The sequence below is a fragment of the Pleurodeles waltl genome, chromosome 6, assembly GCF_031143425.1.
Source record: "Pleurodeles waltl isolate 20211129_DDA chromosome 6, aPleWal1.hap1.20221129, whole genome shotgun sequence".
NCBI lineage: Eukaryota > Metazoa > Chordata > Amphibia > Caudata > Salamandridae > Pleurodeles > Pleurodeles waltl.
In genome coordinates this window covers 1,492,486,288-1,492,503,039 of record NC_090445.1, presented here as the reverse complement: position 1 = coordinate 1,492,503,039, position 16,752 = coordinate 1,492,486,288, and positions in this window count along the sequence as shown.

The following is a 16,752-nucleotide window of genomic DNA, read 5'->3' as shown; positions in this document are numbered from 1 at the left end:
GGCACGAGCGTGCTCCTAAGGAAACAGAGGTTGGACCCCATAGACAGAGTGTCCTGAGGTCCTGCTGACGCAATTTGGAGGAGGCAAGACCTTGCCTTCCCTGAAAGCGACGGTACCCCTCTGTACGGTGTCTTCTTCACCTGCTGAGGCCTCTGTGCACTATTTGAAAAATTCCTTCATCCACTGCCTATCCCAGGTCCCCAGCACTCCATCCTGCAAAGATCTCGCTGAGTTGTTCTCCAGCGGTGTGGGACCTTCCTTTCTTGTGCTTCACCAACTGCATTTTGCACCTCCTTTGTCCCCATGTCCTGGGACTCCTGTGGGTTCTGTTTGGCATCCTGAGGGCTCTATAAAGTGCTGAGAACTGTCTCTTCCTCCTCACACAGAGTTGAAACCCCCAGGTCCATCCTGGGTCCAACCAGTGCCATTTTGATGCAAAATGGACTTTTGTCGTAACCAAGGCTTGTTGGTGACTTCTCACACAAAATCACGTCTGCAGCCATCGTCACATCGTGGGACATGCTTTGCATCATGCACAAACCCACTGGCATCTTCCTAGGGTGCATTTCTGCATTCTTTGACTAACCGGGACTCTTCTGTTGCACCCTCTTCTGGGTTGGCAGGGCTCCTGCCCTTCCTGGAATCTCTTTCAACTTCTGGACTTGGTCCCCTTCTTTTGCAGGTCTTCAGGTCCAGGAATCCAGTAGTTGTTGTTTGCAGACTTGGTTGGTTACTGCAATAATCCATATCACGAGGTGTAGTGTGTCTTAGGAAAACTTGCAGTACTTTACTCCTGCTTTTCTGGGCTCTGGGCTGGGGTGATTTACTGACCTTTACTCTATTCTTCCTCTCCAAGCCATTCTGCATACAGTACACTAGTCTAGGGGGTAATTCGAGATTCACATTCCACCTTCTTAGTATATGGTTTGTGTTGCCCCTAGACCTATTTTCTCCCAATGCATACTATAGCATTTCCTATTGTTTGCACTGTTCTATGGCTATTTACTTGTCTAATGAATATATTATGTATTATACTTACCTCCAGAAGGAGTATTGTCTCTAAGATATTTTTGGTACTGTGTCACCCAACTAAATACCTTTATGTTTGGTAACACTGAGTATTGTCTTTACTTGTGTATAAGTACTGTGTAACTATAAGTGGTATTGCATGAGCTTTGCATGTCTCCTAGTTCAGCCTAAGCTGCTCTGCTATAGCTACCTCTATCAGCCTAAGCTGCTAGAACACTACTACATTTCACTAATAAGGGATAACTGGACCTGGTATAAGGTGTAAGTACCAAAAGTACCCACTACAAACCAGACCAGCTTCCTACACTTGTGCAGTTCAAAACCACTATTTGAAGTCTCCCCCACTTGAAAGGCAATTTTGGATATATAGATTGGGTCTCTGACCCCACCAAATCAGACACTTCTGGACCTGAACCTGCAACCTGTCAAAATTAACTGCCTGCTTGTCCAAAGGACTCATCTGGATGCTTTGCTGAGAAGGACTTCTGCCCTGCTGTTGCCCCGCTGCCCTGCTGTTGCCCTGCTGCCCTGCTGTTGCCCTGCTGCCCTTCTGACCTCTGACTTTGCTGAGAAGTGCTCTTCAAGGGCCTGGATTGAGCTTGCCTCTTGTTTTCTGTAGTCTCACGGCCAAAAAGTCTTTGGAGCAGATTTAGTAAAAGTGGTGCTGCACGGAGTGCAGCGCCACTTTCCCTGCACCTCTTAGCACCCCCTACCACCACCATGTGTGTTCTGTATTCAAAATATGGCGCACCATGGCGCAAGGTAAGGGGCTATAGCATCATTATTTTTTACATTATTGACGTACTCTGCAGGATTTGCACCAAACTGTTGTCGTTACTCCTACAGAGTACATAGGGGCCCACTCTAAAGAATGGAAGCCCCCTTTTAACGCCTGCTCTGGTGCTAGGGCATTATAAATATGTCACTTCATCTCTTCAGAAAACTCATGGTGTGCCGAAAATTTACAAACAGACTGCCGGAAACAATGCACACCCTGCCTTGCGACTGAGAAATCACAGCACAGCTGAATTGAAATGAAGGAGCCCGACTTCCCTGGTGGAATTTCGACACACTGCCTGCCTTTAAACATAAAACTCAACGCACAGCCCTACGGGATCAATGCACAGCTGAACCAGAACAACGAAACCGACTCCCTGAGAGTAAAATCAACGCAGCACCTTCTCTGCGACTGAAAATATAATGCATTGTCCTATAGGATCGACGCAACAGCTATGACTTCTTCCACTGTGCCCAGGATTTCCCCGCATCATCCCTGGGTCTCAAAAAGATCTCCACATCGCAGTGAGGAACCAAGGCTGCACGCGTAAAAATTATGCAATCCCCTTGCAGCATTGAAAGAAACAACACATCACCTGTGCTGTGTTGGAAAATCCAATGCACAACTTATTTTCCTACCAATCTCCTCCTCTGTGGTCTCCATGCATGCTATTTTTGACGCAACCAGCTACTTTGTGTAATCAATAGACAACTGTTGATTTCTAAGATTTCAGACACGTTGGTAACCTGCAAAAGTGATATTTCAACTAGTGCTTATTCAATCTTTATTGTTTTGACCTTATTTTAACTAGATAAATATTATCTTTTTTTCTAATCCTGTGTGGTGTATTTTTGTGGTGTTTTCACTATGTTACTGCATGATTTATTGCTTAAATACTTCATGCATTGCCCTCTATGTTAAGCCTGACTGCTCAGTGCCAAGCTACCAGAGGGTGGGAACAGGATAATATGGATTGTGTATGACTTACCCCGACTAGGACTGTGGTCCCTACTTGGACAAGGATGTATACCTCTGCCAACTAAAGACCCCATTTCTAACACAAAGTAAAACATTTACTGTAATCAGGCATTCCCAGAGCAGGGGTTTGATAGAGATTTTCTCTCATCTCTGTAAAGGCATGTGTGCAGTTGTGAGCCAATGGTACTGGATCAGACACATATTTGTGTGTCAGTCTCTGTAACGGCTTAGCCAAAAGGGAAAAGTTTGTAATCCACTGGCCACAGTAGCCAACCATTCCCAAAAACATCCAGACTTCTTTCTGCTTCTTTGGAGAATTCATTTTAGAAATTGTTGAGATTCTCTCTTGCAACATCTTCCTTTTACCTTTTTCAATGGTTAATCCTAAATAAAAGACTTATTTTTTACAGTACTGCAATTAGTCAGGGATGCCTTATGTCCATTCTCAGCTAAGTGGTTCAACAGGGAAATAGGATCTCTACTTCAGGCTTGATGCCACTAGTAGGCCATCAATGTACTGAACTAAGACTGAATGTTAGGACATTTTAAGTGACTCACAATTGTTTTTCAGGATCTGGTTAAAAGTTGAAGGGCTCTGGTTATATCCTTGCGGGACTCGAAACAATGCCAACACAGGACTGCCAAACTGAAACACAAAAATAAACTGTGTCTCTTCAGGCAACAGTATGAAAATAATGCTTGGCACAAATCAATCACGGTGAACCACTATAGTTCACATGGAATTTGCATAAAATCGCTGTTGGATTTGTTACCACGGACAACATAGAATGACTATCTCCTTCACATTTCTCATGTCCTGGACTATGATGTAGTTTTCCACTGGGCTTTCACGGTCCAATAAAAGGAGAGTTACATCAACTTCCCATTATCTCTCTTATGATTCCCTGCTCTATCAGTTAATCTATCATCACAGTAATTCTTGCAATTATTTAAGGTGTCATGTTATGTGGGGGAGTCCTCGAATACACAGCATTTTGTTTCACACTGTTATTTTGATAGGCTCACCTCCTTTAATGAATCCTATTTCTTTTCCTGAAAAAAGTCCCAAACTTAAGAGGGCACAGTGTCTTTTATATCCTCAGATGGGGTACAATGTGGAAATCTAGGTTTGATTCACAATTTTAAATACTGGGTAGTTATCATTTGTGTGGATCTCTTTATCAAGTAGGGTACAAATAATGGAATAATTAAAATTGCATAGCAAGTCGCATCCAAGCAGACTTACAGGTCTTGAATCACATACCACAAATTTATACTCATCTTAGAAATAGTCTATTTTTGTGTGGACTTATTCTATCATAGGATTGGCCAACTGTTTTTTTTTTTCTAAACATATTTTATTAACATTTTGTTATAGTACATTTGTGTGTCGGTTCGGAGTAATCACTTGCATCAGTTATACATGAACATATAAGTTGGTCACAGTTGAAGAATACATTACTCGTGTTGCACTGCTGGTTCTTGCGGAGCACCTAGTATTGTTTGTACAGTTACCGGGTCCTGACTCTAGTACTTTAAGCCCCTTGACCCACTACTCCGAGTTCATCGTTGGTCTTAATGTATTAGTTTTATGCCATTCTTATATGTAACAAATTTGTGGATAAAAAAAGAAGAAAAAAAAAACCATTCCTATTTACAACTTGGAGAGGGGATCATAGGAAGTGAAGATAGGGGATAATGGGAGGGAAAGGGAGGAGATGGGAGGAAAGGGAGACTAGGAGGGGATAGGAAGGGTAGTCAAACTAAACGAAGGGTCAACTTTACAGCATTGTGTGGGTGATACTTGTGGCTAATGTTCATTAAGGAGCTAGTGCGCTATGACAGCCTTATGGGGGGCCATGCCCGGGGCGCACCAGTGTGTGGGTGGGGCAGGTGTCTGCTCCATCCGCCTCTTCCTCCACCTTGCTCTTGGGGCATTGTGAATGGTGGCGGTTCGTGTGGCTTCTTTATCATTTCTGCATGTAGTCTTATTGTCAGTACAGGGACCTTAGGGCACCAAACAGGTAACCTCCTGCTCAGGGCCACCCCCTGAGGCATGCCGCTCCCTGGCCTCCCCCACCTCGGTGTTTGTTGTTCCCTTGGTTAATGCGTCCCATGTCGTCACCAGTTCTTCCCAGGTCTGGCAATAGGAACAAGTCGGACGCCCTTAGCTTCCTCAGCTTTCAGGACCTGTAGTTCGGCCCTGGACCATTTCGTAACATCCCTTTTCCAATCTGTAAGCGATGGGCAGACTGGGGCCCTCCAGCCCCTCGAGATCAGCCTTTTATAGAGGGCCAGCGTTAGGTCTAGAAAACGCCCTCTTACTTTCCCGTTGAACTCAGTCGGCCTGAGTCCCAGCAAGCACAGGTCCGGGGTGGGCCTTAACTCTGCACCGAGTAGCCGGGATAAGGCAGCCAGTGTCTCCCTCCAGCCGATCTGGAGCACCGGGCACCCCCACACCATATGGTCAAAATCCGCCTCGCCCCCCTGGCATCTTGGGCATGTCCTGGGGGTACCTCCGTATATTCGGAATAGTCGGTGCGGTGTGAGGTACGTTCTGTGTAGGTAATTATATTGGATGTAACGTAGTCTCATGTTACGTGAGACCACCCAGGGGTATGCTAGTATTTTGCTCCATTCCGATTCAGTTAATTCCCTCCCAATGGTGCCTTCCCATCGCTCCCTCAGGGATTGCAAAGGGTCCAATGCTGCGTGGGCCTGGGCCCAGTAGATTTTGGCTATCAGGTGGGGTTCACCCCCCGATGTCAGCAAAAGGTGCAGTACCCCTTGGACTGCAGGCTCTGCGTTTATCGTGCACCAGTGATCTTTCAGGGCGTGAACCAGCCTCCCGAAGAGCAGGAACTGGCCCCGGGGAACACCCGCTTCCGTTAGGGCAGAGAAATCCCTCAGTACCCCCCGTTAAAGAGGCCGCTCACGGTCACAATCCCTGCTCTAGTCCATGGGCCAAGTCCAAGGCCTCCCGGGCACAGTCCCCCAGCTCCCAGGACCAGTGCCGAAACCGGCAGGGCCGGAGAATAAGGGGGGCCCACTCCCACTCTTTTCATGCACCTCTCCCAACATGCCAATGCAACATTCGTCATAATGTTGCTACCAGGTAGGGTTATCTTCCTACCTATCATGCGTGCCATGATCCATGTTGCATCTATTGTCCCCAGAGGTGTGCACAAGTCCAGTGGTCCTCTGCCTGACATCCAGCCAGACACCCATTGTAGCTGGGATGCCAAGTAATAAGCCTCAAAGTCGGGGGCGCCCAGTCCTCCCATTTGGGTCGGTCTGCAGAGGGTTGTGAGTGCGGTGTGCCTACGACCATCATCCCATATTAGTTCCCTTAGCAGCATGTTCAGGTCGCGGAACCATGATGGGGGGATCAGCAGTGGTAGGTTTGCGAAGTAATAGAGGAGTCGGGGAAGCATGATCATTTTGGACAGTGCCACTCTAGCCATTACTGTGAGTTTCAAAGAACACCAGAATCCCACTGAGGACCTCAGTGTTCGCAGTGCCCTACCCAGATTACCTTCCCTGAGATCTTCCAGCTCGTGGAATATCTGGATACCTAGATATTTGAAAGTACGGGGGGCCCAGTTCATGTCCATCGGGCATGACTTAGGACGCACGCCATCAGGAGACAGAGGGAACACGTACATTTTGCCGCGGTTTAGGCGGAGTCCGAATACCTCGCCAAAGTTCTCTAAGACACTGAGGGCCCAGGGGAGGCTGCTGTTACCATCCCCAAGGTATATTAGTATGTCGTCAGCGTACAGGGAGACAATGTGTTCAGTTGATCCGTACATTACACCCCGTCCTACTCCCTCCTCCCGCAGTCGGCTCGCGAGAGGCTCAATCGCTAGGGCAAACAGAAGCGGGGAGAGGGGCCATCCCTGTCTAGTTCCACAAAACACTGGGTATTCTCTGGATATGATTTTACCCGTCTTCACTCTTGCTAGTGGGGACAAATATAGTAGGTCAACCCATCTCACCCAGTTCTCACCCAGGCCCATCCTCATCATCACCTACCTCAGGTAGTCCCACCTTATTGAATCGAAAGCCTTTTCGAAGTCCACCGCCAACAGGAGCCCGGTCGGTGGAATCGATTCTCGGGGCATGTGCATGACAGAGAAAAGACGCCTAAGGTTTAGGGAGGTGCTGCGGCCCGGAATGAAGCCGTTTTGATCAGCATGGATCAGCGTAGGCATATGGGGGAGCAGGCGATCGGCCAAGATCTTGCATTGACAGAGGGCGGAAATCTGACACCGAGGCCTCACTATTGGTGGACTTAGGGAGTGGCACTACTAGTGCTTTGCGCATCGTGTCTGGTAACTGACCGCACCGCAACGCCTCCGCATACATTTCCGCCAAGTTTGGGGTTAACAAGGATCTATATTTTTTGTAAAAGTCCATTGGAAGACCATCCGTTCCGGGGGTCCTCCCAGGAGCCAGATGCGCTATTGCGTCGTTGATCTCTTCTAAGGTCACTGCCCCTCCCAGGCTGTCTCTGTCCTCTGGTCTCAGTTCCCGGATCGGGGTCTGTCGCAGATAATTGTCAAAGATCACTGGCTCCAGGCTGCTAGGTCTACCATACAGGTGCATGTAATAATCTCTTAATGCGTCGTTGATGGGGCCTGGGCTAAGTCTACGGTTTCCCTCTTTGTCTGTTACACTAGTGATGGGTTCATTGCTCCCGCCCGGGCGCACCAGCCATGCCAGAAGCCTGCCCGACCTCCCCTCCCCTGATTGCAGGGATGCCAGGTATTTCTGCATGCTGTGACATCTGAGCTTTTCCTTGGCTTGGGAGTGTTCTCTGCGGGCACGGTTATATTCTTCCTCCTCGTGTGCTGCAAGGCCCAGGCTTAGCTCACGCTCGTGTATGATCTTCTCTAACACAGTGAGCTCCTTTTCTAGTGTTTTCCTCACCCCTACTGACTGCCCCAGGCAAAAACCCCTCGTCCCCACCTTAAGTGTCTCCCACTCCACTGCCCTGGAGGAGGTGGTTCCTCTATTGATCTCAATGTGTTCTGAAAGGTAGTCTCGTAGTGCCTCTCTATACGCTTGATCCTCGAGCGCCGCGGGGGCAAGCCGCCATGACGGTATGGGGGGTCTATCCTGCAATGTCCTCAATGTTAATAATAGTGGGTTGTGGTCTGAGATTGTTCGGGCTAGGTATTCAGAACGTGTCATCCCACGGGCCAAGCCCGTGGTGCAGACCACCTTGTCAATTCTGGTGTGGACGTGGTGGAGGCCCGAGTAAAACGAGTAGTCCCTGTCGGTTGGGTGGTGAACCCGCCATATGTCCACTAACCCCAATGAGTCAAGCCTTTTGACCAAGTTTTGTGCTATTTTAATTGATATTGCTCCCTGTAGCGGTAGGGTGGATCTATCCATGTTTATGTCTAGTACTGCGTTAAAATCCCCACCTATTAGTACCTCCCCTGTTTGCTGGCGGGTAAGATGTCGCGATAGGTTCGTCATGAATGAAACCTGGTCTTGGTTAGGGGCGTAGATGCAACTCAAGACTAATGGGGTCCCGTGTAGTTTACCTTCCAATATTACAAACCTGCCCTCCTTGTCTATGTTTGCGGTTTCAATTGTCAGGGGGACACCTGCTCTGATCCATATCATTGCGCCCCTTGTGTAGGCTGAGTACTCCATAGCGAACACTCGCCCTCTCCATCTTCGTCTGAGTTTCTCCCCCTCCCCTGGGGCTAGGTGGGTCTCTTGTAGCATTGCTATCTGCAACCCCCTTCTCTTTAGGAATGACAATATTCTGTGTCTTTTGGCATGGGTACCCATCCCCCTGACATTCCAGGTTATGATATTGTAATCTACCATCTTGTTCTTGGGATCTGACAATTGGAGGACCAGTGCGCCCGGCATTTCAATCTACCCACTGTTGCGCTCATTCCTACATTGTGATGACATTTAATTGCCCATGCTGTTGGATTAACTCAGAACTGTGAACCCCAACTCCCCCTCCCCGGGGCACCCTCGGAACTGTGGGTAGCCCAAAAAAACTTGCAACGGTGCAACTTTACCAAACACATAGTTACAGTACTCGCCAGCCAAGCCAGGTAGGCGAGAGGTATAGTCAGGGGGAGGCGGCCAGGTCCGGAGGGGCCAATCATTCGTTCAGTTCGTTATGACTTCAGGCCCAGTCACGCGGCCAGCTCAGCCAAGCTCATCAGCTGTTTGCGGAGTTACCTTTGGTGCCCGGGACGGGCTCCCAGAGCCCCCGGCGGATGATACTATCGTGCCATCGGAGTCCACCTCCGAGCCCTCCTGGGAGGACACTTCGCAACCGACCCGGGCCGCCGCCTCCAGGGCCGCTCTTCTGCCTGTTTCCCTTTGCGTTTTCGTCGGGGCCAGGCGCGGGCGACCCCCGGGCCTCTTCCGCCTAGTCGCCCGGCGGGCTCCGCCAGCTCCAACCTCCGTCAGCGCTGGTCGTAGTGTTTGGGCCCCACGCCTCTCGAGCCAGTCCCATGCCTCCTCCGGGGACTGGAAGAAAGAGGTCTTTCCATCTACGATCACTCTCAGCCTTGCAGGGTATAAGAGCGAGTATTGTATCCCTTCAGTTCGTAATGCTCTTTTGACTGCTAAGAATGAGGCTCGCCTGTTCTGGACCTCCAGTGTAAAATCTGGGAATAGTGTTACTTCTCCGTTTGCTACCTTGAACGGGCCCGATTCTCTGGCTTTCTGTAGGAGAATATCCCTGTCCTTGTAATGCAGTAGTTTAGCAATTACGGCACGGGGGGTCTGCCAGGAGCCAGCGGTCTTGATGGCACTCGGTGGGCGCGTTCCAACGTGTAGTAGGGAGTCAGGCATCCCGGCGCAACCGTCGTGCTCAGCCAATTCTCCAGGAATTCTACCATGTTCTCTCCTTCGGACCCCTCAGGAAGGCCCACCACTCGTACGTTGTTCCTTCTATTCCTCCCCTCAGCGTCTTCGGCGCGCTGTTCAAGTCTTGCTACTCTGTCAGCCAGTGAGGTTACTTCCGCCGCCATGTCTTTCTGCCTTGGGGTGATGTCGGCCAGCGTAGTCTCCGTGTCTTTGACTCTGTCAGCCAGCTTGTGATGTTCGGCTCTCAGGAGACCCACCTCAATCGCGACTTGGTTGATTTCTCGTTGCAGTGTTGACTTTGTGTCCTCTATAGCCCCCAGTATTTTGTCTAGAGTGTCTTGAACTTTGGAGTGTGGCTGGCTCAACAGTTCTGCTGCTCCGTCCCCAGGGGGTGTTGGGGGGTCCATGGTTCTGCTCTTATGTCGGCCTTTAGAGGGCATCGGTCCGACCAGGAGGTTTGACCCATGGAAGGGGCCGGACGCCAACCTGGGCGGTGTTGTTGGAGTCGCCGCCGGGAATCACCCCACGTTTTAGGCTCCGAAGCCTTGGTGCTGTTCGTGGTCTTCACTGGGCGGGCCCTGGGCGCAGGGCCGGTCGTGATCTGCTTCGGGGGGGGGTTCCGGCGCGGCTATTTGTGAGTGTTCGCCGCTCCGGGCAGCGTCAACCCCCTCACCTGTCCCCACCGGCAGGGCCCGCCGCGCCAGCCGGCGTCAGTCGCGCGGCGCTGCCAGGGTGAAGCCGATCCCCGCTCAGTGTACCCACTTTTCCGCCGATAGCACCAGCGTGCTCGTGGGTATGCTCGCTCGCCTGCGTAATACGTGCGGACAATGGCCGGTGATGTACCAGGATATCGCGGGGGCCCCCAAATGGTGGTACAATGTTGACTGCGCCTCCTCAAAGGGGTAGATAGTGTCAAAGCCCAGCTCACCTGAGTTCTTGTTCAGTTCTGATGGAGGTTGAAGACAATCCGACCCCACCCTGAAACTGCTTGTTCCAGCACACTAGTTTTTAACACAGTGCACTAAGAACAGAAGCTCAAGGGTAGGGGGGAAGTGGATAAAATAAAAAAGAGAGACAACACCGTTCTTGTGTTTCCACTGTTGAAGTGCTGCACAAATCTGCGGCCCTTTCTGACTTCTGTAGAAACTGGTGCCTAATGAAACATAAACAAAGAACAGATAAGTGCAACCTATTCCTAAATGGGTTCCTGACTATCCCTTTATTTATTAGAAATTCTCTTCTAAAAGTACCTCTTGGATCCTGGTCTCGAGTTTCCAGGTTTGGAATGTGTTACTGCTCTGGGATGTGCTTTCTATTACTGTAAAGCTTCTAAAACATTAAACAAATACCGTTATCAGAATTACCAATATCAAACATTCATCTTATTATAACTAAAGCCTAAATTCCCAATAGCAGACTCACTTTTCCCATATCTCCAGAATCTTTTGGAAAACAAATACTGTACTTTTACATCAAAATACAGCATGTAATTTGTGCAAGTCCTTGATTTACTGTTTGCCTTGCTGTTAATGGTTTCCACTGTTCGATTCTTAAAAGTTCCATAAAAAAAAAACAATGTTTGTTTCACAAAGCTCCGCAAGGTATTCTTGCAACAAAGAGCCTGAATCACAATGTTCGTGGAAGGTATCTTGCTTCAAACCGTCCACACACGAATCCAGAAATTGTTGTCAAAGTTCCTTCAGGTAATAAAAAGTTTTGCACTTACTTGTTGCTGGCAAGAGATACTGATCAGTCTAACCTTGTCTTCTTTCTCTTTTGCAGGTTGTTTGTAGGAGAGAGGCTGAGGCAAGGAGGAACCGGAAACCAGAAGAAGGAAGAGCCAGCAGCTGCGCCCATTGAAGCCAATGAAAGTCTGTAGAGAGCAGGAGTGCCTGCGCCGAGGGATCTGTTCTCAGGTAAGCGGGAGGTAGACGAGCACAAGCACTGGGTGAGGCTCGGGGCTGCCTTTTATAGACAGGGCTGGGTGTGGTTCGAAGAGCTGGGTGTGGTTTGAAGGGCTGGGTGTGGTCCTCACATGCTGCACATGTTCTTGAAAGGTGAGCAGAGCTGGGTGTGGTTTGAAGGGCTGGGTGTGGTCCTCACATGCTGCACATGTTCTTGAAAGGTGTGCAGAGTTTCAGTTATTATGCAAATGAGTTGAATTAACACATGGCCTAGGGAGGAGTGTTTTAAAGAAGCCTTGGTAAAAGCAAGGCCCAATGTGTAAACAAAACAGCACATTAAACAACATACACAGAAGCCTAAGGGGGGGGGGAAGGTGAGATAACAAGAAAGGGTTTGAATAGTAAGTTTAAAAGGGAGCTATTACAGAACCCACTAGTGCAGTGAGAGGGGACATGCTCTTTGCTGTGCACAAACCCTAACAGTTGCCCCCCTCAAAGGCCCTCCTACAGGACGGGGTTTTCCTGGGTTTTTTAAAATAAACCGTCTAATCAGCTGTGGGGCATGTACATATGATGCTGGTTCCCATGAATTCTCAGATTCATCATATCCTTTCCATTCTACTAAATAAAACAGACGTCCACTAATTCTTTTTGAGTCTTTTATGCTTTTCACTTCATATTCTAGATTTCCCTTAATTGGTATGGGTGGAGGTGGTGGTTCAGGTCGGGTTTTTGGGTTGTACGGCTTAAGCAAGGACACATGGAATGTAGTATGTACTGGATATTCTTTTGGTAAATCTAATTTTACTGTTACCGGGTTTACTATGGCAGTTATACTAAAGGGTCCAATGAAACGTGGTTGCAGCTTTCGGGATCCCTCTATGTTTAGGTTCTTTGTGGAAAGCCATACCTTGTCACCAATTTTATACATTGGGGCCTCAGATCTGTGTTTGTCTGCTTGTCTTTTCATGCTTTCCTTGTACTTTAATAAATGTTTCCTGGCTTTGTCTTGTATGTCACCTAACCTCGTTAGTCTATCCGTTACTGTAGGCAACAGGGACTCTTCTAACAAAATGGGTATAGCTCTTGGATGATACCCCTGCAAGAAATAGAATGGTGAGCAAAGTAGAGCTGAATGCTCAGTATTATTATAAACAAACTCCGCTACAGGGAGAGCTTCCAACCATTCACTAGAATAATCAGCCAATAAACAACGTAGCGTTTGAAGTAAGGTTTGGTTCAGTCGTTCAGTCTGTCCATCTGTCTCTGGGTGGAAAGCAGTGGATAATGCCACATCTATTTTCAGTTTTTCACATAATTTTTTCCAAAATCTAGAGTTGAACTGGCTCCCTCGATCTGACACCACTTTGCTTGGCAAACCATGTAAACGCACAATTTCCCTTATAAAAATATCGGCAAATTCTGCCGCCGTGGGTAATTTCCGTAATGGTACAAAATGTGCCATTTTAGATAAAAAATCCACTATAACCAACACTGTTGTGAAGGATTTTACAGGTGGTAAGCCTACAATAAAGTCTACGCTCACAGTGTGCCAAGGTTGCTTGGGTGTTGGCATTGGTATTAACAAGCCGTCAGGGGCCTTATGAGAAGATGTATGTCTTGCACAAATTGGACAGGTAGTGACAAATTGCTTAATGTCCTTTCTTATAGTGTCCCACCAAAAGTGTTTTTGCACATTTTCCAGGGTTTTTACCCAACCAGGATGACCTGCCAACGGTGAGGCGTGATGCCAAATTATCACCTGTGTTTGTAATTCAGAGGTGGGCACTAACAGCATGTTGTCGTGATACAATAAACCTCGTTGTATTGTGTTATGGGAATCCTTTAACCAATCCTGAGGTGCTATTTGCATGTGTGCATTATATAGATCTGTGATGAAATCCTTCTGTTGTACTGGTGCCAAAAACTTTTGGGGAGGAATAATGGGTTCTCCTATTTTATCTTGTTTCATGTCTGAGGTATGTCCGTATCTAGAAAACACATCAGATTGAATTTGTTGTGCACCTGGTCTATAGGTTATAACAAAGTCAAATGTGCTAAAAAAATTTAACCAGCGCATCTGACGTGGTGTTAGTGCTTTAAGTGATCCAAAAAACTGTAGGTTCTTATGGTCAGAAAATTTTTGTAACTGGGTACTTGGCTCCCATTAAATGATGCCTCCATTCTGAAAAGGCTACTTTGATAGCTAGTAGTTCCCTTTCAGCCACAGTGTAATTTTGTTCAGCTGGTAATAACTTTTTGGAATAGAAGGCTATAGGATGTAACTGGCCATCTACTATATCTCGTTGAGAGAGAACTCCTCCTAAAGCTACTTGTGAAGCATCCGCTTCAACAAAAAAGGGCAAGTCAGGATCAGGATGTTTCAGAATTGGGGCTGAAGTGAACTTTTGTTTTAGGAGTTGAAAGGCGTGTGCCGCCTCATCAGTCCAAAGAAATCGTTGCCCTTTCCGCAACAAGGTAGTTATTGGGGCCGCAATGTCTGCAAAATGTGCAATAAACCTCCTATAAAAATTGGCGAAACCCAGAAATTTCTGAATATCTTTTACAGAGGATGGTTCTGGCCAATCAGCAATAGCACTGATTTTCTTTACATCCATAGTTATTCCTTGAGGTGACAGGCAGTATCCTAAAAAGTCCACCTTGCTGACATTAAAAGTACACTTTTCTAACTTAGCAAAAAGATGATTTTCTTTTAACTTTGATAATACTGCACGAACATGTTGGGTATGTTCTTCTGAGTTCTTAGAGTAAATGAGGATGTCGTCTATGTATACCATGACACAAACGTCCAGGAATTCGTGTAGGACCTCATTTATAAAGAACTGAAAGGCCGCAGGGGCATTACATAACCCAAAGGGCATTACTGTGTACTCAAATAAACCAAACTTTGTCTTGAAAGCTGTCTTCCACTCATCCCCCTCTTTTACTCGGACCAGGTGGTAAGCTCCCCGCAGATCTAGTTTAGTGTATACAGTAGAATGTCTTAATTGATCCAACAACACAGGTATTAGAGGAAGAGGATATTTATTCTTTATTGTAGCCTTATTTAGTCCTCTATAATCGATACACGCGCGCAGGGATTTATCCGGCTTCGGGATAAAAAAGAGTGGAGATGATACCGGAGATGTGGAATGACGGATGAACCCAGACTGTAGTAGGTCATCTAGGTAGGTTCTTAAGTATTTGGTTTCTTCGTCAGTCAAAGCATATACTCTGTTATTAGGTAAAGGGGCCCCTGGGATAAGATCTATACGGCAGTCATAAGACCGATGTGGGGGCAGCACACTAGCCTTTACTGGATCAAAGACGTCTTTAAAGTCAGAATATTCAGGAGGGAGACTTGGTTCATCTTGTGTAACACTAGCACAGTGTAATACTGTGCTCTGTTCTGTACCTGCTTCTTGATAGCAATTGGTTCTACAGAAAGAGGAATCCAAAGTAACAGTTCTATTCACCCAGTCAATTTTTGGGTTATGAGTTGTTATCCAGGGTACCCCGAGAATCAAACCAAAATTAGGAGTATCTATCAGATCAAAGCTAATCACCTCTGTGTGCCCGTTCTGACAGACCATAACAAGTGGACTTGTTTGTTTTGTGATTAATCCAGAGGTCAATTCTGACCCATCCACTGCACATACTGCTTCTGGACAAGGCTTTAGGCACATAGGAAGTCCTAAGTTTTCAGCTAACTTATTATCCACAAAATTTCCTGTCGCGCCTGAGTCCAGTAGGACAGGGAGAGAATGCCTCACTTGGGTAGTAACAATTAAAACGACCTGAATTATGAAATGTCTAGGTATGCGGTACCATGAAGGCTGCAGCATTAGAGGTTTGATTAAGATGTTTTCTCGAACAAGTAACCTCTCCCCTTGTCGAGCTTAATCGTTTCCCGATTCAGTTGAGGAGGTGGAGGAAACAGCACCCTTTTGTGCTTTACTGGACATTCTCTGGCAAAGTGACCTGCCCTGCCACAATATAAACATAATTGAAGTTTTCTCCTTCTTTCTTTTTCCTCTGATGTGAGTGGACCTCTGAGTGTCCCTATTTGCATAGGCTCAGGTTCAGGGAGTTTATTATCTGTGTCTTTCTTCTCGTGTTTAATAAAAGTTAACCGTGATTCCAGTTTGTATTTATCTCCCTTTCTTTCTCCTAGTCTATGTTCTAATTTCACAACTAAATCTACAAAGTCCGAATAGTCTTCTGGCAAATCAACGATATGAGCCAGCGCGTCTTTTAACTCGTCTCTCAAACCTTTATAAAAAAGGGAGACACGCTTTCCTTCTGGCCACTGTGTCTCGGTGAGTAAACGATTAAAACTAGTGAGATAGGTCAATAAATCCTTGTTACCTTGTTTAAGATTTAAAAGCTCATTATCACTTGCCTGCATGAAAGTGTGTTTTGCAAAAAGGCTGGTCATGGTACGTTTAAATTGATTCCAATTATGGAGGATGGGATCATCTCTATCCACGAAAGGAATTGACCAATTGGCTGCTGTGCCACCCAAATAAGACCAGACGAATGCCACTTTCGTAGCATCAGTTGTGGAACTGTTGTGGCTTACAAACGAAGTGTAATTGACATTGATGGATAAAAACATGGAATTTGTTACTATCTCCATGAAAACGTTCAGGTGCTGCTAAGGGCACAGCATTAGGAACATTAACAGTAACCTCAACTGGGGGAGGCAAAGTTGTATGTTTTGATGGCGCCCCTGTCTCTGAGGTGGTTTTAAACAAAGGCGTAAAAACTGTGTTCCACTGAGATCCCCTAAATTTATACCTGCTTAAATCCTGTTTTAAAGAAGTATTCTCCATCTTTAATCTCTCTATTTCCTCTTGCATATGTTGTAAGATGCCAGACACTGATTCATTATGAGCCAAGTCCTCATTTAGGGCCTGCGCCATATCCGTGACGTCAATGCCCTCTATTTCTTCCCCGGTATTCATCGTCCACCAGAACTGACATTTTTTAAGGCTTGTGCTTCTGTCAAAGCCCAGCTCACCTGAGTTCTTGTTCAGTTCTGATGGAGGTTGAAGACAATCCGACCCCACCCTGAAACTGCTTGTTCCAGCACACTAGTTTTTAACACAGTGCACTAAGAACAGAAGCTCAAGGGTAGGGGGGAAGTGGATAAAATAAAAAAGAGAGACAACACCGTTCTTGCGTTTCCACTGTTGAAGTGCTGCACAA